The following is a 24525-nucleotide window of genomic DNA, read 5'->3' as shown; positions in this document are numbered from 1 at the left end:
ATCTACTGCTATTGCTTAAAATTGTACATTTGAATGCTCTTCGAATTCTTTATAGAAACACTATTCTTTGTCTTAAAGAAACTGTAATGAGTAGCTTGTGTGGACATCTTAATTTTTTTCCTTTTTTTTTTTTTTTTTACTTTTTCATTTTTTTGTTAATGTTAAAGCTTTGTGATTGTACTGCAAGTTATACAAGGCTGTTTATGAAATATGCTTGAACTCCACATGCTTGACTGATACAGCATCTAAAATGCAAGTTCAGGCCAATAATATTGAACAGTAGCAATAAGAGAAGAAACAACAAGGAAGCATGAAAAATCTAAATCACACTAAGATCTGCTTCTTTGAAAAAATGGTTTGCAGTATCTAAATAAACAAAATTTATCCTTAAGCATAATCTCTGTTTTTGTCCAACGGATTGATGGCAGTTTTGTCACTTTTGATAAATTAAATGTAAATGTATAGCAAAAAAAAAAAATTAAATAGACTTTCTTCTGGGGAACATTAGTAATTTTTTTTGCATTCTGAAAAAAAATATTTTTTTTTTGTTTGTATTAACACAGTCTGAAACAGGGACCAGACAATTATTGTAATAACTCCTGATGTAGGTTTGTTATTCTACTTTGCACTGCTCTTGAGTTTTCCCAGTTTTAGCACTTCCCAAGCCCAGGATAAAAGTTTCTTCTGCTTTTGATTCCTGAACTACAATCACCACTCTTTGAGATCCACCTGTCATACATGTCATACAAATGTCAACAATTGACCAGAACTAACACATAACCTTAAATTAAATTGACTTCTATGCTACAAATGTAGCTCAGAAAGTAATGCATCCTATGTATTTCCTTGCAAACTACAACAAAGAGTGCAATAACAGTTTGATGGAGAAAACTCTCAAATGCAAAACACTTTTTTTCATCATAGTCACCACCATTATCCATGTGTTTTCACCAGCGATCAACAAGGGTCTGAATGCTGCACTCATACAATCTGCACCAGTGGAGATAACCCACAGTATCACAGCTGCTATTGATGGCTTTGTTGCTAGGAAAATGCTGTCCATGCAGTTCATCTTTCATTGATCTGAACAGACGGGGGTCAGATGGTGCCAAATCTGAACTGCATGATGGGTATGGTAAAACAGTCTAGCAGTGTGCTCCACAGTTTGCATTGCTTGCGGAAGGCTGTCTTTTTCTCTGGCCTTTCTCTGAAAGTTCAAGCCTCCAGCCTAGCATCGCTGTGTAGTGGTCAGGCTGATGGTTTGTCATTGTTCCAGAAAATCCAGAAAGGTCTTCCCTTTCCTATCCCGAAGACAGTGCACATCACTTTACCAGCTGAGGGCCATGTCTTGAACATTTTCATCAATGGGGAGTTTGCACATTACCACTCCATGGGCTGCTTTTTTAACTCCAACATGGTATTAACACTACATCTGACTACTGGTAATGATGGGCTTCAGGAAGCTATTACTTTCAGTCTCATAGTGGTTCAAAAGGTACTAACAAAATTGCATACGATGTTCTTTCTGTTCCTGTATGAGCAATCATGGAAATCACTTGGCAGAAACTTTGTAGTGTTTCAATTTCTCCATCCTCATTTTCAACACATTGAAGTGGATTTTCAGCTCCATACTGAAAATACAGTTCCCTTGTCATAAGCTGCCAAAACATGAGGATGCACTGATCAAGACACTCTTCATTTTGTGGTGTGACAATTTTGCTTAGCTGTCTGGATCGTGCCTTGTCTTTCACGGATCATTCATTGCTTCACTTTGGTAGCATCCACTGTTTGGTCTCCATAAACACTCGGTATGAATCAGTGAATGCCAGTGGGTGCAATTTTTTCCACATGGAATTCAGTTCCACAGCATTACTTCATTTGTACTTCCATGTCAGACACTGCCTCTCTGACAGACTGCCCCTCTGTTGCCACGTGTTACATGGCAACAACATGTAATGGGATATTGGTGGGAAGGTTCAACCTCTACTGCCATATCTCCAACATCTGTCTCTGATGTTATGGGCCAATCTAACAAAATAGGAGACATTACATTAGGAGCAGCTCTCATATCTTCCTATCTTTTGATATCACAGAACTACTTTTGTCCTATACTTGGTGACATCAAAAAATAAATGCAAAAAACTGTTTCTGAGGGTTTTTTTGGGATTTGCTTTGATTCAGTTTCTTTAAACAGCATGTAAGGGAATTGTCTCAGGGGATCTTCCTTTACTGACACCATTCAGGATTTGTTTAGTCACTTCTGCTGTCAAATTAATCTCCCCTAGCAGTGTAAATAGTACTACAAATATGGGGACAGAAGCTGGTGGACAAATATTTAACCTCATTTTTCTAAGAGCTCTTTTCAAGATATGAAAGCTGTTCCGGACAATTGGGGCTGAGTTGTAATTGTGTCTTGCCTGTTACAATTAATCGCAACTTTGTGCTTATTACAAAGCGCAAGCAAGAAATACATTTTTTTTCTCTAGATTGAATTATTTTTTAAGATACTATTGTCATGACTCCAACAACTACTTTTTGTTAGCACCTTGGGGGAAAATACATGCCTTTTTGAACGTGTTGTATGAAGATATTGAAGATATTTCCTTGAAGGAAATAGTAGAGATTGAGGCAATGATCCTAGAACAAGAACTAAGAAAGGCAGAGCAGGAAAATCTAAAGCTTAACATGTTGTTAGAGACATTTCCAGTCTGCAGAATGCTGTGGAAAAATTTCACTAGAAAGTGCTGTGACATGTGTACGACCAACTGCAAGACTGAGATTTTGACAACCAAGCATTGCTCCACAGTGACTCATTTACCTCTTCCCAATTTTGTGTGTAGTTCCCTCAGTGACACTGATACTTAGCAAAGAGGGACAAACGCCAAGCAGACATTTTAAGAAAAATTCTTTATCATTTTTTTCCTAAGCACGTCTATCTATACACAAGTACTTTGTCAAATGTTTCCATGAAAGCAATTTTGTTGAAATCCAAAAGACAAAAATGTATCTTCTGAGAAAACAACCAACCAAACAACAAAACAACACTGCATATTCTGTCCATGGGATCCTCTACCATCTATGCTATATCCACCTTACTGTCAAAGAGGCCCCTCAGCTTAGAGCTGCCCATCAATATCCTCATCTGTTGTGCTGAAACACAAAACTATACTTCTTTCACATGTTCTCCACTGGTCTGCTGTCCTGACTGAAAGCTTGGATAGACAGATAGATTGGTAGACAGGCAGACAGATAAAGAGATAGAAAGAAAATAAACGAATCACGTTGCACCCACATGTTGTGGGATTTGGGCAAGAGGAAAGCAGTGAGAATACGCTGAGGAGAGCAGCGCACCATGCAGCAGCATCTCTGTCTTAGACTAGCCTAAGCCATCTGTGAACCCGCACACTTACAGCTATCCTCTTGCCTTGTTCCTTTAAACATTTTGTCTCTCAATACTTGAAAGACTTTTCCTCCCACCCTTCACTGTTTGCCAAAGCTTTCATGAGGAGGGAGTGAGAGGGATGAGGAGGAGGGGGAAGGAGGAAGCTAGTGCTGGGGTTTGAACAATTAAGCCTTTTCTTCATGAAAGCAACAATCTGTTTCATTGTCAGCTCTCCCTTTGTGTGTGTCAGAGGAAGGGTTCTACCCACATTGTCTGCTCCCTTTCCAGAATCCAGATGTCTTTGTTTGCTTATCACAGAGAAATATATTTATTTGGCTTTTACAGTATATTTCACACTGAGGAAAATACACATTCGCTACAGATTAGTGACTCGCTATGAAGAACTGCAAATTCCAGTTTGCAGACTTTCTTTGTAAAGGAAAGGCCATTGTAAATCTCACTTAAATGTTTCATCCCTCTTTTCTTCACATTTCTTCTGACTGTATGTCACTCTTCCATCACATTATTTTCCCCCCTCCTCTTGACTGCTGCTGCTTTGTGTTATTTTTCCCTTAGAGTGCTTTGAGATTTGTAAAGCACTATATAAATATTAAACATTAAACAGTAATTATGAGCTTTTAAACTTAGTTTTTGTTGATAGAGTGATATTAATATGATGCTGTCAAACTGATGCCTGAAAACAAAATGTTAAACCAAAATAAGCCTAGCATTGGTGCAGAAATCAGTTCCTAGCAACCTCATTTTGAAACAAATAATAGTTCAGGAAATAAGGGTCTGAAAAGGCTTATGAGTGTATTACTCTGATGGAGCTGTCAGCCATGGTAAGTCCTACTCTTCCTTCTGATGTATGCCAGGAATTTTAGAGTGGGATTCATGTGGATGCCACTCTCTCAGGCACCTATCTCATAATTGTGTGGAAGTTTAGACTCCCCATCAGGGTGAGCTGTTGGGGAAGATGTGCTGTCAGCTTATGTCTGTTAAACATGGACAGGCGTGTGTAAGTGTCTCTAAAGAGAGTTGCAGAAAAGCACTAAAAATGAGGACATGCTCCAGTACTTCTACATATACGAACAGGATTTCAACAAAAAAGAATTGTCCATTATGCTGTCTTGAATCCTGGACGTTCAGAATAATCTGCTCTATCCTAAGGACTTCCAAATGGCCTATTTTGAAATATTCATTTTATTTTATTATTGTTATTATAATTGCTGTAATATGTGTATAATTGAAAAATCTAGGCAAGAGAAAGTTTTTGGATAATGCTGAATTGGAATAGCTGTGCTTGAATCTATTAGGATCCTTTAGATCTGTGAAACATAACAAATCCAAATCATGCTTTCCTAAACAAGGTACAGATCAGAGTTTGAGCTGAAAAATTTGTACCTGTAGTTGTTCAGGTTTTTTTTTAGTTATTATTTAAACCATAAATCTTATTTGATGAGTAATGTTGATTAAGGAACTGATTTTCATGACTTTTTATATAAGTAGATGACTCGTAGTACGTAGAATGAATTCTCTTTTTTGAGTGAAGGGTTTGATCTATGTTGATGAAAATGCTATTCTTGCCTTCTGTTGGTAAAATCATTGTAGAATGAGCCTCATGATCTTGTGTAGAACAGGCTTCATGACATCCTTGAAGCTTACACCCTGCCAACTTATTGTGTAGCACTGACTGCACAACTTACGACACACAGACTACAAAGCCAGTTTATTCAGCTATTGTATTTTGTCTGAGTCCTTTCCAAAGCTGAAGCAGTCATTGCAGCAGGGTGCACTAATTGCTCATTTGCTGCAGTAACCTTTTCAACTGGACAGCATCTCATGTCTGATTTCATGTTGATGTCTCTTTTCTTTAATTACAGTGTGCTGGCAGGGAGATAAAGCCTGGAAGTGCCATAGAGTGCCTGAATGGGCTTACTGTGCTCTTCAGAGACTTACTATAAGAACAGAGTAACATGAGTGTGTCTTCTGTTCACTTTTATTTTTATACATCATATTATAGCCAAGCTTAAAGTCTGTAGTAACACGTATGCCTTACTACAATAGGTGTATTGAAAGTCCTTTCCAAATCACATGTGAAATAAAGGCGGATGTTCAAATTTGGGAAATAATTTCCTGTTCAATTATGAAAGCAAAAAATGTGACCATTAGGGGTGGAGAGGGGAAAGAAAGAAAGAAAAGAAAGAAACAGAGAACTTTTCTTTAAAGATTAAAAAAAATAATAATAATAAAAAAAATGAAATTTATCAGTGATCAAAGTAGTGATAATTCTTGTTTCTTACACTTAAAATGTTGAGATTATAAAGCGACTTGCTTTTCTCGTTATTGTTTATACAATGCAATATGATTTGGAAACTTATCTGGATTTTACAAATATGAAAATTTGGATCTGCTTCCAATTCTCTATAAACATTCTGATAACAAACTTGTATTTAAAAAGTTGGCACTATCAACAACAAAACCAATGGAGTTTTAAAACTGCTGAATAAGTATGTTGTGAATTTAGGCCCTGTCTGTTCATTAAAAAATGCCCTAATGCCCATTTACTGTTCAGTGACTTGTAGCAAGCCCCATACTGGAAAATATCATTGTTAAAATCCTTCTTGCAACGATCTTAAGAAAATAAAAAAGTGCTCATGTTTCTATTTTCTCAGTGGTTGGCCTTCATAGAATTGTGTGTATTAGACACTCATTAAGTTCAATGACTTTTCTGTAGAGTACATCACAGGTCTTGAGTACTATCAGCTGCAAAACTGCAGCTGGAGATAAAAGATGTTAGCATCACTTCTCTATGTTTTGTATTAAAAAGAGCATAAAACTATTAGAAGGGCTTATAACAATATATTTGTTCTTGAGGGATAATGCTCTTAAGGAGTGAAGCACAATTTTACTTAGTACATAAACTATACTTGATGAATTTGGACTCTTACAAGTATCATTGCCATCTAAGGATGATGTGGGAAGATATGAGTTGATAAAGGAAAACGAATTTGAAGAATTTGAATCAAAAATGCATAATTGACAAAGGCTGATGTTTATATTCATATCTTCTACTCTTTGACATTGATTTTTTGTGAGATTGCTTGTGTATTTGATAGGGTACCCCCACTTGACAGTTAAGCAGTGGCATGTCTCATATTCAACCCCACTGCAAGCATGTGGGATGTGGGGGAAGATGGGAAGAATACCAGTGAGAAGATTCAAGGATCAAAATAAAAAGAAAACTTGCCAACTACTCTGAAGGATAAAGTAAAGTTGGCTTGGGGGAATAGAACATAAAACAGATAATTACTTTTTTGTGTGCTAAGAGCTTACTCAGTTCATATTTAAACATTCAAGGAAGACAACTTTCCTAGAATCATAGAATGGTTTCCTCCTTTCCTCATGTTGGGTTTTACAACACTCAACCCCCTTGCACCTTGTAGTGTCTACACTTTATTACTGCAGTTTTACACTGTGTACTATTACACTCGGTACATTCATTGGAACCTATGAGTACATTTGATCTCATTTTTTTCTTAAAATCAAGCCTAAAAGATGATTCTGTACTGTTATAAGTCAAGGTGATTTTCTTCTCTTTTAAAATTTTTAAATATCTGTATCAACATAGGATTGTCATTCTCTCCCAGTGACAAAGAATAACTGTCTGGCTGCATGCAGAACCAGTGGTCGAAGATGACTTCTGATCTGAATCTCAATCACAACTTCGTGGGCACAATTTATAAAGTGAACATGTTTATATCTCAACATGGCTTAGTTCTATGGCAGCTAAATGATTATGAGGGTCATTCTTCGAAACAACTGTCTTTCCACAGCAATGGAAATTCCAGGAAATACACATTAATTCCCAAAATTGCAAATCAAAGGAATAATTAAAGAGGTGGCATTTCTTCTTCTTATTATTATTATTCTTTTTCCTTTTTTCTTCCTTTTTTCCTTTCTTTTAATGAAACTGCTACATAAACAAATTCTGTCGTTCTGATCATTTCTGGTGTAGCTCAAAAAAAGTTTATTATTTCATAGAATCACAGAATTATAAAATGGCCTGGATTGAAAAGGACCTCAAACATCATCCAGTTTTAAACCCCCCTACCGCAGGCTGGGTTGCCAACCACTGTACCAGACTGCCCAGAGCCACATCCAACCTCTGTTTCCTCTGTGTAATTCAACAGGGAGTTGGCTGCTGGACATTTAGGGTTCTTTACATCTCTCAGCATTACCTAGTTAAGTTAATGATTTTCCTGCTCAAGTGCAACTAAACCAAAACATTCAGCTTTTGAAAGATAATTTAGCCAGGTAGAAGTTGAGTGCACACTACATGACTAAACGTAATGGAAATGAATCTATCTATCTATCTATCTATTGCCTGCCCTCAGTCCAACTCCAATCTTCTGGTTTGTGCCTGTACTCAAACGTGAGGGTGATGGCTTTCCTAGAATCATAGAATTAAACACACTCCAATAGCTGAGCTATTTTATCCACTGCACTAGATGATGTTCTGTTAAACGCAAGGCCTCAGCAGTGGTAGGATAGAAAGCCTATATTTTTATGTATTGTCATGCTAACACTTTTGAGATCCTTTTTAGACAATTTATAAAGCTATGACTGAATTAGAAAAGTTACCAAACACACATATTAAAATAAAAGAATATTTATATTGTGTTCTTTATTTTCACTTACTGATCGGAGTCAATGTTAAAAATAGATTGAAGGAAGAATATCTGGAATAATCCAGGTCTTGCATCATGTCAGAAACAGATATGGGTTATGGTATAGTTCCTTTCTTTCTTTAAGTTTGCCATCAGTATCCTTATGCAGCATCTTAAGATCCTGTGGAATTTTTATTGTTAAGTTCTGAGATACAAGAAGTTTATCTAAATTTACTGAAATTTGCAGAAAAGTTTACTATCTTGAATGCATTTACAAGAGCTTTTGCTAGCTTTGAGTTTTTATTGGTTTTCTTTATGTTTTGGACACTTTTTCTGTGTAGTATTTGTTTTACATTGAATAAAATACTGATTAAATAAAGTCCATCATCAAGGAAAATTTATCATAGCAGTTTTTGCACTTAACTGCCCATCTGTGATGACACAGAGAATTTTCAACACAAACTCAGAGAATGATCAAAGATTATTCTGTGAGATCCATGCTTCATAACATACCACTGAGACTGTGAAATCGAGCATGAAAATTGGAAATAAAATAACTACAAAATACTTTTACCCTTTAAGTGAACAAAGCCAGTGGTGAAGCATGCTCTATAACCAAGCTGTGTGTCCAGTACAGTCCTAAAGACTGTCATTTGCTGACATCAAGATTCAGACTTAAAGTCTGTAAGCACCCAGATGAAGAGATTCTTCCAAAGCTTCTACTTAGTTATGGTGATGACAGGTAAATCTATAGGAAAACGTGTGCTTTGTTTGCTCTAGAAGCTACAGCAACAGTCCAGCAGACATGAGGGACCACGAATCCCCTTAAATAAATAACTTTTTGGGCCTAGCAATTGTCTAGCAGGGCATTGGAAGAAAGGGATGGATGAGAGCAATCCAACATTTAAAGATTTATTTAGCACTCTGATTGCTGCAATCACTTCTGCAATACTTGACACAGGCCCTATGGCTGCTCCACCCCCCCATGGCAAGTCCTGAAGTTCTCCAACTTTTTTTGACAGAACCTATTCTAACCCTTCTGGCATGTTACACTGTAAAATGTTATCTTTCAAACTGAAACTAATATAAACAAAGAGCCATCTGTGAGCTGCTATTAAAGGGAGGGGAAAAGAGCTGATAAAAAGCTCTGATGTAAAAAATAATAAGACTAAAAATGTTCCCAAAGGATGAGGTTCCTTATTACGGAAAATTACATTTGACAGATGTCAGTTTGTCAGCAAGAGTAGCTTTTATTTGATTTTATTCCTGCATTTGCAGAAAGGTGTTAACTGCTTTGGCAAGACAAATTGGCATAATGAAGACAAGAAGAATTTTAACTGTTTGAATTTGAAAACCATTTCCCATTCTGTATCCATGACAAATTAGAGCTACACATCACCAATTAGATCTCTAGTAGGTAGATAGGTGGCATTGCCACCTGAATACAGTCTTGCACAGCACTGCACTAGTGCAACTTGTGCATTTGCCACTAGCATTGAAAACAGAGTTTATATAACCTCATCTCAATAAAAGCACTGCCGTGTGTTAAGAAAAAAATCCAACAGTTTAACTCTTACATTGTGTTCATTCCTATGAGACCTGACCAGGCCTGACAGAATTAACTAGAACAGTTTAAGGAATTGTTGACATTACCCCTGAGGCTGTATTTCAACTCTCTTGCTTCACACTTCTACTCCCCCAGAAAACCCAGAAGTCCAAGAAAAGCACTCACAGCTCAGCAGGTCTGTGCAAATTCTGCAGTGCTGGTTTAATGCCACAGTCCCTTGAGTTTTGCAATTTGCCTCAGGACTTTACACCAAAGGTAAAAGGTCTGCGCATGTAATGGCTGTGATAGTAATACATCTGGCAGAAATAGCAACCGACTGTGGTCATCTACGGAATGGGTGCCCAGGATTTTGGCTTGTCTGGGACACATTGAATGAATAAGAATCGCTTCAGATCACATACAGAATATGTAACATAATTAATGTATATATATGTAACAAAACTTCTTTTTTTTAAATTAAAACATAAAAAAGAGAGAATCAAAACCATAAAAATAGTGGGTTGGATATGTATGATCCATGGATTTTCCACATTCTGAAACCATTTTCTCATCCTGTATTGGAATCTACTAAATTTGTTCTCTTCAAAATTACACTGTTACTAGGTTAATGGTAGCTAACAACTTGCAGGCAGGAACTGTTGACATTTGTACAAAGCCTGTATTAGTGCAGTGCTCACTGTTTTGACTTCTTAAAGCAACTGAAATTCAAAAAGGTCAGAATTGTTTGATGTGTCCGCTGTAATCTCTATTAAGAAGATCCTTACTAATGACTTCATGAAATGTATGTAATCTTGTTTTTCACCATCTCAGATAATTTTCTCTGCTGTGCGGTAAATCATGAAATTAATAAATCAAGTTTACAAGTACATATTGTACATTCTTTCCATATTTTATATGAAAATTTTATATATATCCATTACATTTTCAGTTAAATTTAAGCTATTGAGAAGGAATTAAAGCTAAAGAAAAACACACCCCCAGACAACTTATGTAAACACGTCCATGAAGTGGTTCACAGAGTGTAAACTCTATGTTAGGTTTTTATCACACTATAGAGGTGGATGTGGTACCATTTTCTTCTGTGTGGCCAGACAGCTAGAGATAACTTTTGCAGGAAAATTCACATGTGAAGGAGAAAATAACATTTTGTGGAGAGTTTATTTTCCAAATATGTTCCACTTTCACACTTCAAGATTTCCGAAGTTGAATCACATAATTGTTGACTGGGAAGATGAAAAAGAAAGCAAGGAAATCCATACAGATTGCATTTGACATCTGGTGAGAAGGGAAGCAAATAGCTAAACTCCAAAATCCTTTCTCTTGTTCCACAAGGAATATCTTATAAGGATGAGGAAAAGTCACAGACATAATCCCTTTTTTGCTTCAGTTTTTAATATTGATTCGTGATGTTCGGCTGCTCTGTCCTCTAAGATGGAGGACCATGACTGGAAAGGAAGTGTGCTTGCAGTAACTGTAAGGGATCTGTTACATTTGTTGAATATCCATAAGTCCAAGGGGCCTCATGGACTTCACCCCAGGGTCCATCCCGTTCCCCCATCATATCTAGTTTATAGCCCTGCTTACCAGCAGAGTCAGCTTGCTCCCTTGGTCTTTCTATTCAGTTGCATCCCATTGGACATGAGCATTCCCCATTTCTCAGAGCTATGTCCCAAGTGATAGTGTCCAAACCCCTGAATGTGACACCATCCTTGAAGCCATTCATTCAAGAAGTTAGCAAATTTTATAGCTGAATTCTTCTCAAAAATTTACTAAAAATGTTGAGAGTCCAGAGAGATCCACACTGACTTGAAGCTAGCCAACATTACACAGACCTACAAGACAAGTATGAGAGAAAACAAACAAATAAACAAACAAACAAACAGGAAACTACAGACCTCTTGGTCTAACCTCAGTACACTGAAAAGCTATGGAGAAGGTTATCATTAGTGCTGTTGACAGGCACTTAAAGAATAATCATTTATCAGGCATAATCACCATGGCTTCAGGGAGTGAAATTCCAAGCTCACCACCTTGATCTATGATAAGATTACGGGCTTGGTTGATCAAAAAGGGAGTGGAAACCTTTTCTGGTATGTAAATGTAATCTTTCAGAATTTTAGTAAGGTGTTTGATACCATCCATCACAACATTCTTATTGACAAATGGTCCAACTGAGGGACAAAGAGGTTCATGCTACGCTGGCTCATGAACAGGCTGAACAGCAGGGCTCACAGAGTCCTAGTGAATCACTTTTTACCTGTCTGGTAACCAATCACCAGTGGTTTTCCCAGGGCTCAATTTTAGGGCCAATTTTGTTCAGTATTTTTATCAACTATCTTTATCAGGAGTACAATGCATCCTCAACAAGTTTGCTTATTACATCACAGACTGGGAAGTGTCATTGAGTTCCTGGAGAGGCTCTGCGGAGGAATCTAGATACTTTGGAGAACTAGACAGTCATCAATAGAATTAAGTTTAGAAAAGGAAAATTCATTATGCACCTGAATCAGAGTAATGAAGGAAGGCACAGATTAGAAGACAAACAGCCAGAAAGCAGCAGAGCAGAAAGGGACCTGGGATAGTAGGCTCAACATGAGCCAGCAGAGTGCCTTTGGATACAAAAGTGCAAACCTCATTAAATCCAGCATAGCCAGCCAACAAAAAAGTGTTGGTTCTCCCTCTATATTTACAACTGGGGCAGACTCATCTTGAATGTTGTATGCAATACTGAGCTCCACAAAGTAAAGCATTAAGGTCCTCCAATTCAGCTGGAAGAAGGCAACAAAGATGATGATAAAAGGGCTAGGAAACGTCCTGTGAGGAGAAGCTGGGGACTGTCCAGTCTGGAAATGAGTGGTTCAAGAGGCAATTTCACTGCTCTCTGCAGTTTTCTGAGAAGGGGAAGCAGAGGGAGCCACTGGACTCTGCTCCATGGTAACATGTAACAGATTGCATGGGAGTTGTACAAATCTGTGTCAAGGAAAGTTCAGTTTGGATCTTAGGAAACATTTTTTTTTCCATGAGGTTGGGCAAACTCTGGAACCGGCTTCCTTTAGAAGTGGTGGATGCTCCATACCTGTCAGTGTTTAAGTTGCAGTTGGATAATGAATCATGAAATCGCAGAATAATAATAAATAAATAAAAAACAACATAACTTTTTTTTTTTTTCCTTTCTAAGATAAGTGCAATTCTTGTAATTTAGCAAAGCTGAATAAAGAGATTTTGGCAAGCATAAGTCAGTGGAAGTTTGCCTAAAAGATGAAGTGGACAATGCCACAGTTCATTTTTCAGAAAGCCATTTTCATTCCCAATACTACATAATATACTCTCTTCTACATGCATTTCACAATACGGAGCAATGTCAACTCATGTCCCATAGTATGAATTGAGAAAAATTAATATAATCTGGCTAATCATAACTTATTAGCTGTGGTACCTGACCAAATCAGTGCTTTCCAAACTTTCCTTCCTCTCCCTCCCTTACTTTCTCTTTTTCTCTCTTTTTTTCTCTACCCCTATACCACCTCAATAAATAAATAAATAAATAGATAGATATATAGATAGACAGATAGATAGATAAAAGTGAAATGAAATAAAACAAAAAAACCACCTCCCTACCCAAGAAAAAAGTCCAAAAAGTAATAACAATTAATTAATTAATTAATTATCATCACAAATGTCCATTAGAAATCAATCTGTATTGGAACTATGCATTGCATCTGGTGCTGACAAGTCCTGTTTGTAACAACAATATGAGTCCACTTCATTTCCGATTTATCTTTATGTGATAATTCAGGCTGCGTATTTTAGAGCATGCTTTCCAGGGTGCTGAAGCTTATGGCCTTTAACATCAAAAATTACTCCAGTGAGATGTATTTCTTGAGATGTTTTAGATAAAGTATGATTGCACCTGGGATTGCATTTACCCTACGTAGAGTTTCATTGGATGAATGCTGACAGAAAGGATACAAAGAGCATGTAGAAGTAATTTCTATGTGTGCCCACAAAAAGAAATGAAAAGATTTCATTTGACCAGTTGGAATGGACTCATTTGCCCAGGTACATAGCAAAATCCACTTGGAAGGAAAAAGTCAATTTTGGGTACAATAGGTTTGGAGTTTTATTCCTACATTTTTAGTTCTATAATTTAAAAACTGTTTCTATGTCCTTGATCATGTAAAATTTCAGCCTCATTGTGAACAATCCTAGAAGAAATGATCTGTTCTCAATAATTCCATTATATTGTACAGCAACGTTTTTCTTGATAAAAGAAAAAAAAACCACTTTCTTTAATGCTACATCTGTAATAAATATATAATTGAATGGTATAATATTTTTATTATTTATGCAAAGTCAGAATTTCATAGAAGTCAGCTTAAAGTAAGCAGTTATTGAAATTCTACTTCGTTGCCTTTTCTTTTGTCTAAGTATTTTATTATAGCTAATGTTAGTTCAGGAGATTTAAACTCAAAGCTCAGACTCAGATAGTTTGCTATCTAGTGTTTTGACTTTGTGCAAGATCTACTCAGTCTTCATGTTACTAATCTGAGAATATCTTTTACCTAACGCCTAGAAGAACATGAACAGAAGAGAGAAAAGCTACGAAAGCAGATTAAAAGTTTTATGTAAGTACTTGAATGTGTGAGATGGCACAGACACTTGCAGCCTGAAGAAATGGAACGGGGACTCCCTCCAGCACAAATGTAACAAGTTACAGATACAAAAAAGTTTTTCTCTGACTGTGTTTCACATTAGTTTATAAAGAGAAAGCTGGCAAGTAGGAGTAATTATTGTCAATCAGCTGGCTTTTGAGAATATTCATGAACTGAAATGGCTCTTTTGGAGCCTTTTCACTTGAGCTGAAATCACAATCTTTCTGTTAGAATACACAAAACAAGCCTCAAGCCTGGGAATCTGACTGGTTTTATCTATTTATTTATTTTACACAAATACTCCTTTTTGTTGTTGTTGTTGTTGTTGTTGTTGTTTTCAGTAGCATGGTAGAGATGATTATACAGCTAAACAGTTGGATCAATTCTAGAGCTTCGACCACTTTTCTTTCTCTATCTTGTTATAAGCAACCTAGTAATGGAGACCACTCAAGGGAGTCAATGTCTTTTCCTTCCCTCTCATTATGTGTAAAGGAGTGGACCGACAAGTCAAAATATATCTACCTGTATTCACTCTGGATTTTGTGTCTTAATGCTTCATGTACATTTGTCATGCCTGGCTGATGCTGCTTGTTAGTTAATATTTTGGCAAGATGGAAACTCACAGCTTTGTATAGGAAGCAAACATCCACACTTTAAGGTGGTAAGAACTGTTTTAGCACAACTGATGGCATCAATTATGGGAATATTACTGTATTACATCTAAAGTCTGATTTGATGACAATGTGGCCTAGAGCAGTCAATAAACTCCCTGCTCCAGTACAAAAGCATTAATCGTTCTCTAATAAAACCACGAAATGTCGACATGTACAAGCCTAATTGCAATAATGACCGCAAATTTGGGCATTTCTTTTGCATTAATCCCACTAGCTTTAGTAAAACTATGTAATAGAACCATAGAACACTGACATGAATGGGTCTAACTCTAATAATCACTCCAATCCTGGGCATTTTCTTAAGTTAATCCCATGAGTCTTCATTAAACCTGCCAGGAGTTAAATATTTACTTAGGAAGACAGTGATATTTAACTTACTTTCATTAAAATATTGATTTTATTACAACTTTGGTTTTGAAAAGTGAGAACAAAAGACAAGAACAAATTAAAAAACCTGTTATTTAAATTCATTTGTTTCCGTTTGTTTGTTATGTTTGTTGTGGACTTATTTATTTATTTATCATTTGTGCAGGTCAAAATCAGCTTCCTAACATGGAATTTCCAATCTCTTATTAGCTTTATTTTAACCAGCTGTTTTTCAGCTGTTTTTTTTTTAATTTTTTTTTTTTCCATTCTTTCTTGTTTGTCAGCCTGTGACTTTAAATGTAGTATTCATTTTGGGCTCAGGGCTACTTAAAATTGTTTTCACTGACATTCAGTGAAATCTCAGGTTTCATTATTTTCTGTGACAAGGAAGGATGACTTTTGATTATCCACGTAAGCTTGTATTCTTTTTTTAAAATAACAATTGCTTTTCAGAAACAAAGAAGAAAGACTGTCTCTTTGCAGACTGAGTATGAGTCCCAGCAGCAAGTGCTAACTGTTATAAATACATTGAACTACATTAATCCTGGTAACATTATGTACTTCATTGCAATATGGTAGTAAAGAGTTTGGGTCACTGGCATTCAATCTTTTTCACATCCTTTGTGGCAATATGTAAAAGGCAAAAACCCCTTTTCTCAAAACAGAAACAGTGGATCTTTTAATAAGTGTGATTGGCCTATGATTACAGAAGATGTAGACATAATTCATAAGAGCACAGTACATAATTTTGTAACAGTTTTTTTTTTTTTTTTTTTCTGGAGCCTTAGAGCTGAAGAGGGTAGGGTCTTGACCCTCGCCACTAAGAGTGTAAAGAGATTAACTAAGTTCTAGCCTTTTGGGAAGCAGCATGGAAAGGAAACTTTTTAGGTATGAATCTCCCCTCCTGCCTATCAGCACCTATCTCCCATGTTAATTTAACAACTCTTTACTTGACTGTACCAGTTGATGCACATGTGGGCACCTCAGTTGTTCTGAAACGTGATTTCTCATGCCTAAGTTACTTTATCTTTAAGTACCTATCCAGGTGAGTAACATTCAGATCCTCTAACTTAAATCTCTGCTGTTCAGATGTATCCAAATCTGCTGTCTATACCCTTTCCATAATCACTACAAAGATATACAGGACCTTATGGGTGGTCATTTGAACTACTTCAAACAGGACAAGACTAAGGAGGCCTGAGAAATACTTTTTCTCTCTTCTCTGATTCAAGTGAAAATTACCCAGTTTATGTGTATATGATGTGTTTAGTAATTTCCTTCTCATCTCACTTAAAACTTGCATTCAGAGCTTGAGTTTGCCAAGATTATTCACTGAATAAATGAGTTCAGCCACACAGGCATTCCACTTTGTCCTATGTGAACGTGGAGGGAGCAAGAGCTTGTGTTCTCAATAATGATGACATGAAATCCAGTCCTAAGAAGCAAAATTATGTAAACAATCATTTCTACCAATCCATCTTTTTTATGTTGCTCAGAGATTCACAGTTTTTACACTTGTAGAGGAATGATGATTTTCAGACTGCCTACTTCTCTTTTATGTGTTTTGACAACTGTTTTCTTCTTGACTTTCTTTCCAAAATGAAGAATATAAAAGTTTGCCTTTGTCACAGGTGGAGTGTATAGTCTTAATGGTGAGTTACAATTTATTGTACCAGTACATAATGTACTGGTGTAGGAAAGCACACAGGAATCTCAGGAGGAGAAGTTAGCCAAAATATCTTCAGCATTTAATGTCTGGGGAAGTTAGCACTGAGCTGATGGAATGAAACAGACCATTTTATCATGCTTGACAAAAGCAACATTGAATGCAGAGATCATTAAAGCACATTTGCCATCTAGCAGTAAGAGTGTCACTACCAATAGCTGTACGGATGGGCTTAATGAAAAGGAAGCTGCACAGTGTACTTGAAAATGGAAACCAACTCTGAGAACACTGTGGAATATCTGCAGAAATGGTGACAGAAAGATGTCCTGTCTTTGAAAAACAATATTTATCAATGTCACTTATACATCAAAAAAAATCCATTCCTTTGTAGTAATTAGACTTTAGGAACTGTGCAAGAGTAATGCATGTATTTTAAAGCACTGCATAAACAGAGTGAGATGTACCTGCCATAAGCAGCTTGTTCTTGCACTCTTTATTCTTACTGGCACATTTATTTATTTTTTAGTAATGTAGTTTAAAATTGTCATACTTGTAAAAATATAAGATCCAATATTCTAGTTTCATCAGGAACCCTAAGCACAGTCATGGTGCCTACTTACTGTAGCCCAGTCCACAACTTTGCGGTATAATTTGGTTTCAAAAAAAAAAAAAAAAAAAAAAAAAAATAGACCTCTTCAACTTGGTATTGGCAGTGGGTAAAAGGAGAATATAAAATTTAATCCTCAAAAGTCACTAGTTTCCTGTTCATTTGATGACAAAGGACTTTTCATCACAGTTGTTAATTGAGCTGCCAATCAGTCTTACAAGTCTAATTGCAGTAATGACTGAAGGAATTAGTGGGAGTCTTCTTACATCCAGGGGAAAAGCTATTAGGAACAGAGCTCTATAAACTAAAAATGACCCCCAAATATGCATGCAAAAGTCCCTTTAATATTGACAAGTCTGATTCTATGTTAATGATGGTTTGGTCTTTGGTCTTTAGTGCTACCTCAAGACTGTATTAATTGGGGACATTAGATTCCAGCAAGATCTACTGTGGAGTTTTGTCACAGTTACAGACCTTCTGTGGCAGTAGATCAACCAAAAATTTGTACATTTGTTTTTATTAATACAATCTACTCTCTAAAAGGACCTTCCTAGTATATGACCTTGTGTTCATTTTAGGTTTTAAAGTTGTGGGGTTTTTTTTAATTTTTCCACAAGCACACACAAGTATTATGAGGGGAAATGCCTATCAAATTGTTTTCATTTATAACTTACAGAGTATACTTTCAGCTTAACTCCAAGACTGTAATTCCTGAAAACAGAAATACATCTCAGGTAGGAACACATTTCCTAAAACTGGAATTCAGCAGGAAGCAGGAATCATATTATCTCTACGTTACATTCAAATACTATCCCAAATTTGACGCATTTCAACAGAGTATGCCAAATTAATCACAGAATCACAGAATGGCCCAAGTTGGAAGGGACCTCAAGGATCATGAGTTTCCAACCCCCCTGCCACAGGTAGGACCACAAACCTCCCCATTCAATACTAGACCAGGCTGCCCAGGGCCCCATCCAACCTGGCCTTGAACACCTCCAGGGATGGGGCATCCACAGCCTCTCTGGGCAGCTGTTCCAGCACCTCACCACTCTCTCTTTAAAGAACTTCCCCCTGACATCCAACCTAAATCTTCCCTCCTTCAAAAACCATTTCCTCTTATCCTGTTGTTATCTACCCTTTCAGAGTTGACTCCCCTCCTGTCTAGAGGCTCCCTTTAGGTACTGAAAGGCTGGAATTAGATCACCCCCCAGCCTTCTTTTCTCCAGGCTGAACAAGAAGCAGGTTTTCTTCAGTAGATTACACAGCAAAATGTCCAGGCAGGTTTTGAATATCTCCACAGAGTCTTCACAGCCTCTCTGGGCAGACTGTTCTAGTGTTTACATGGAACTTTTTAGGTTCGAGTTTGTGCTCACTGACTTTTGTTCTGTCACTGAGCATCACTGAAAAGGGCCTGATAAATCCAGTTGATACCCACTATTTAGATATTTATAAATATTGATAAGATCCCACCTCTCTTTTCTGCAAGCTGAACAATCTCTAGTCTCTAAGCCTTTTCTCATACAGGAAATGTTCCAGTAACCTAATCATATTAGTAGCTATATTTGAGTGCAGTACTGGACTCTCTCTGAAAGTTCCCAGTCTGCCTTGAACTGAGGAGCCCAACACTGGATACACAGCTCCAGATGTAGCTCCACTAGGGCAGAGGGGGAAGATCACCTCCCTTGCCCTGCTGGCCACATTCTTCTTGATGTACTGCAGGACACCATTGGTGTTGTTGGCCACAAGGGCACACTGCTGGCTCCTGGCCAATCTCCCATCCACCAGGACACCTAGGTTCGGTCTCTCTTGGAAGAGCTTCTTTCCAGCAGGTCTTGTTCTATATTGTGTTTATTCTACCCCAGGTGAAAGAGTCCATATTTGCCTTTGTTGAGCATCATTAGGTTTTCCTCTACCCAACTCCCCAGCCTCTTCAGGTCTCTATGAATAGCACCATAGCTTTCTAGTCAGATATTCCTCCCAGCTTTTTATCAGCAGACTTTTTGAGGATAGACTCTATTCCTTTATCCAGGTCAATGATGAAAACTTTTAACAAGACAGCACTGACACTGGGGAAACACCACTAGCTACAGGCCTCCAGCCCACCTGCTGCTGATTACTGATTCTGAGTTCTACCAGTTAGTCAGTTCTCAGTCCATCTCACTGTCTGCTCATCTATTCCATACTTCCTAAGCTTACCTATGAAGATGTTGAGGGAGTCAGTGTAAAATGCCTTGCTGAATTCAATATACACAACATCAACTGCTCTCCCCGCATCTACCCAGCCAGTGATGACATCATAGAAGGCTACCAGGTTGATCAAGAATGATTTGCCATTGGTAAATCCATACTGACTACTCCTGATAACCTTCTTTTTTTCCACTTGCTTGGAAATGACAGTGGTTCCAATACAATTGAACTATTCCCAGCAATAGTATAGTTTTGTAACTATGTTGTTTTGTTGTTTCTTATTTGTTACAAATATTAAATATTTTAAAAGAAAAATTTATTTTGGTTCATAAAATTTTGTTAAATTCACTTGAGAAAATTCTTATGGTTTTCTTACATTTACTATAGAGAAGACTGTCAAGCAAAATACAAAATGAAGTACAAAAGACAAAGATCTATCTGCATCTCATATCTCCATTTATTTCATTTATACATTTCATTTATACAGTATAGGCTGTTATACAATAGAGTTATGTATATGTACAGAGTTATGTATGGAGTTCTGTATACGAGTAGTTCACAGAAGTTCCAGCTATGCACTGACAGAAACAGCCAAGTTACACTGATTCTTTTCAACTTGAGTTCAGATTGTTGCTTAGCATGATGAGGAGTATGACTTTTTGTATTGAACACTGGCCAGTAATTTGTAGTTAACTCTGTGACAGTAAACCTAGCTTTTTACAGTCACAGTAACTTTTTTTATGGACCATATTTTCTCTGTAGTTAGGAAAGATAGAGCTAAAATTAAAGATGTTTACTGAGCCTTTCCCGTTTATGTATTTTATAAGAGTTAAAAACTTCTATGAAGGTTGTGAAAAGTTCTCAATCCAACGGAGAGAAAAATGTGCTCATTCTGGATTGGTGGAAGAAGTCCTTTGAAAAAATCCTTCACAGTCCCACAGAGATTTTATGTTCAGACCACAGAGAAGCACTAAAACTTTTGTAAAAAATATAGGCAGTAACCCTCTCTGATTACACTCTTGATAAAGAATCTCTCAGAAGTATGAAAAGAATGAGTCAAAGTGAAAAAAGTGGTCAGGGTTTCCAGTCACTGATACAAGAAATCTTGTTCGCTGTGTGTAAGAGAGACATATCAGAAATGTACTGTATAAAACTGCTCCTTTAATTTAATCAGTTTGCTTGGTTGGTCAAAGCAGTATTACTTATTCTAACCCCCAAAGCAGTCAGACCTGTTGATTCTAAGCTGATTAATTTCATCTACAAACAATTAGGAGCACTCATGCAGTGGAACACCTGTGAACTGCCCTTTTGTAGCTGTCTCCTGCCTTCAACAGGCAATCTGTAGAGTACAGGAACACACATTCCTAGTCTACTTTGTATTCTTCAATAATTTGTAACCTGGACACCTTCTGAATTACAGAAACATCAATAAAAGTAAATAATGGTATCACTGTATCACAAATAATTGTAATATTTGTTATGAATTATTCACCACATATTATATATAAGTAGTTTCTCTCTCATGAATATGCAAACACACAAACACTCATAAACGCAAGTCTATGTTGCAATGCTTAAATGCATTCACAGTCAGAAAAAAAAAAAAAAAAGGATCTGTTCCTCTCTAGAAAACAGTCACAGTAGGATTTTTCATTTTTTATATTTGTAGTATTTTGTAAATATACTACATTTTCTATACTTAGAAAACTGTTTCTGTTAGAGAGGAACTTGAAGAAGAAATTGAACTTCTTTTTGCTGTAATCTTCTCTAATCATAGACAACAATTAGTCCTGCTTACTTTAACACGTGAAGAATCTAATAACAGGATGTGGACTTGGTGGGACAATATGCTTTTCAAAAAGTATATCCTTCTGGGCTTTTGCTTTCAGGGGCATGTCTATCACTGTTTATAATTTCCTTATCTTTCTTCCTGTCTCCAAGTTTTGCAGATAAAAACTGCTCCACCACTTGGAGCTTTCATTGGTTATTTACTCTATCAGTGTCAAGAACTACTGGACAATTCCTTGTTTGTGATTCCATTTTTTCATCACAATATTGTTGTATTGCAGCTACCTGAATACAGAGAAGACTTTGATATAGTCGTCTTAAGTAATTGTTGTTTGTCCATCATTTTCATAGATGTTTACTTGATTCTTACAATGCCATTTCTACATCATTTTGCATAAGAGAAACTACTTTTTTAAAAAATGGAAAAAGTCTGCCAAGTTCAGAATGTGAAATCCCTAACTTACGCTTTAGTTTCAAGCTGCTTACAAAATAAAAAATAAATATGGAAATATATGCAATTTTTAAATTTCTATTATATTTGATATGTTCTGTAATGCATGGCTGAAAGTACTGAGGCAGAAAAGAGAAGACCTTGTCAGTAGAAATGTGGGGAATTACTCTTTTATAAATTTATTCCCTGTTCCTCCAGGGGATTTAATTACAACCTGAGGAGAATTGTTCTTGAGTAAGCTGTGCATCAGGAGATAGTCCTGTTAAGAGAAAAGTTTCCCATAGATCTTACATAGTATAATTAGTAGGACACTTATGACCATTTACTTCTAGAAATTTTCTCTGGCTCACCATGTTTCTCAGACTTGTTATTTGCTCAGCTCTGACAAGAAGAAATGTTGAGACAAATTATAGTGGTATGGTAGCTATCAAACATAGTCTAAGACTTGCATTACTATGCATTGGTGTACAGACAGTGAAATAAATAATAATTAAATGAGTATCAGGCCTGCACTTTAGGTGAGAAGTACTGATTTGTGTAATTTATCTCCTTGTTAATTACCATAACTTTGAAACAAATTCAGCTATGTACAGATCTAGTCAGCTCAGCCACTTGTTCATTTTAACACAGAAAGAGAGCAAACACATGACTTGTCCTAGAGTGTTATGACTGTCTCTGAAGTATCTTGCCAAAGCAGGATGTGATTCCTATTACTATCCTCATTTAATTATGCCTGTGTAATAGACTTGATTATATTTCCTGTATCTTTCACCTAGGTTAATTTAGATAAATAGTAGAAATAACAGTAGAAGAAAACATGCCTGTCTGTACCTTGCTTGACTCATGTCAAAGAAACATCTTTATTTGTTGAAGAGATATCTCATTTGCCTCAGTCTAGCTTGCAGTGTCTGCTCTCAGGTCTCCCAGTTTTCAATAGTGAGCAGCATACTTCAGAGAGCTACTACCTGCACTGGAGGAGAATTGCATAAGGAACTGCTTAAGCAATTTGAATGTAAACAGGCTGATAGCCTAAAAATGATGTGTCTGAAGATGCTGAAAGAGCTGAATGATGTCACTGTGAGCTCATGTTCCTTGGAAGGTTGTGGAGGTTTGGGCTCAATGTCCAGAAGAAGGCAAATGTTTGGCACGTATTCTAAAAAATGCATGAAGTAAGATCAGAAAGTACGGGCTGGTCAGCCTCACTTCAGTTATGGGCAAATAGTGAACATAAAAGTCATTCAGTTAATAGCAAGAAAATATGGACAAAAAAAGTCTGACTGAACATTTGGGCTGACTGGACAGTGGTCAGTGATCTGAAATAGAACTGGTAGCCAGTTCAGAGTAGCACCCTTTGGGGTCAAAACTATCTCACGAAATATTTAACTTCTTTATCAACAACCCAGCCAGTGGCACAAAATGGACCCTTAGCAGTCTGAGCACACCTAAGCGGATGGCATGGTGAGAAGCTCTGGGCAGAGCTGCCATGCAAGGAGATGTGGGTAAGCAGCTAAAACCAGCCAGCAGGCATCATACTGAATACTACTAGGAAAAGCTGGGCAACAACAGGCTTATGCAGTACTTATGGGCAGGCTGCCTAGCTGCCTAGCAGCCTATCCAAAAGGCTTCCACTAGATAATCTGAATGAGTCAAGCAGAATTATCATCTCATATGCCAGTATGTGAGTCTGAAATATTTTCAGTGGTTTCAGAGGTTATTCTAAATGACATCAGTGAAATAGCTACGGATTTACGTTAGCATAACTAACGTCAGAAGAGAGCAATACTTCCCACTTTGTGAAAATAAATATGATTGATTACTACCTTTTAAGATGCCCTTCCCATGTGAGTAACAGCTACATCAGTTCTCCCTTCTGTCACACATGGACACACATGAACCATCACTGAGATCATTTTAACACCCAAGAAATAAGTCCAAATGTTCACGATTTATTTAAGCTGTATTAAACTACTAATGTGAGAAGCATTCTAATTCTACAGACTGTTTTGGATGCTGTGGTCTGTTTGCTTCATAGTAAACTAAGACCCAAGATTCTTGAAACTCCAAAACTACATGGTATTGCCATGTACTCTGCCTCACTTAAACTCAAATGGAAAGTAATCTCCTTGGAAAATGATGTACAAAAAAGAGAAAGATGAAACAAAGAATTATGACTGGCCAACACAGCAGAACTGATAAAATAATTACCGCATGTACAAATGCAATTAACCTTAACTTCACCCTGTGCTGCTTTTACTGTCTTGGTTTACTCTTTAATTGCTGGCCTTCTATTTAGATAATCGTCTGTGAGGATGGTCAAAAAAGAAGGCTGAACACAAAAACAAAGATCTTGTTACAGTATTTTGTCATAAGCATGCAATTAAATGTATACCAAAGAAAACATAAATTCAGAGCTGTATGATTCTGCTAAAATCTATGCTGAAGAAAAGAAATATGTATTTTAAGACATAAGGCTAAATCTTTTCAGTTTTTTTGTTTTGTTTTGTTTTGTTTT

This window comes from Lagopus leucura, unplaced genomic scaffold, assembly GCF_019238085.1.
Source record: "Lagopus leucura isolate 7727_CA_CO unplaced genomic scaffold, USGS_WTPT01 Super-Scaffold_54, whole genome shotgun sequence".
Classification (NCBI taxonomy): Eukaryota; Metazoa; Chordata; class Aves; order Galliformes; family Phasianidae; genus Lagopus; species Lagopus leucura.
This window is presented reverse-complemented; position numbering follows the sequence as displayed.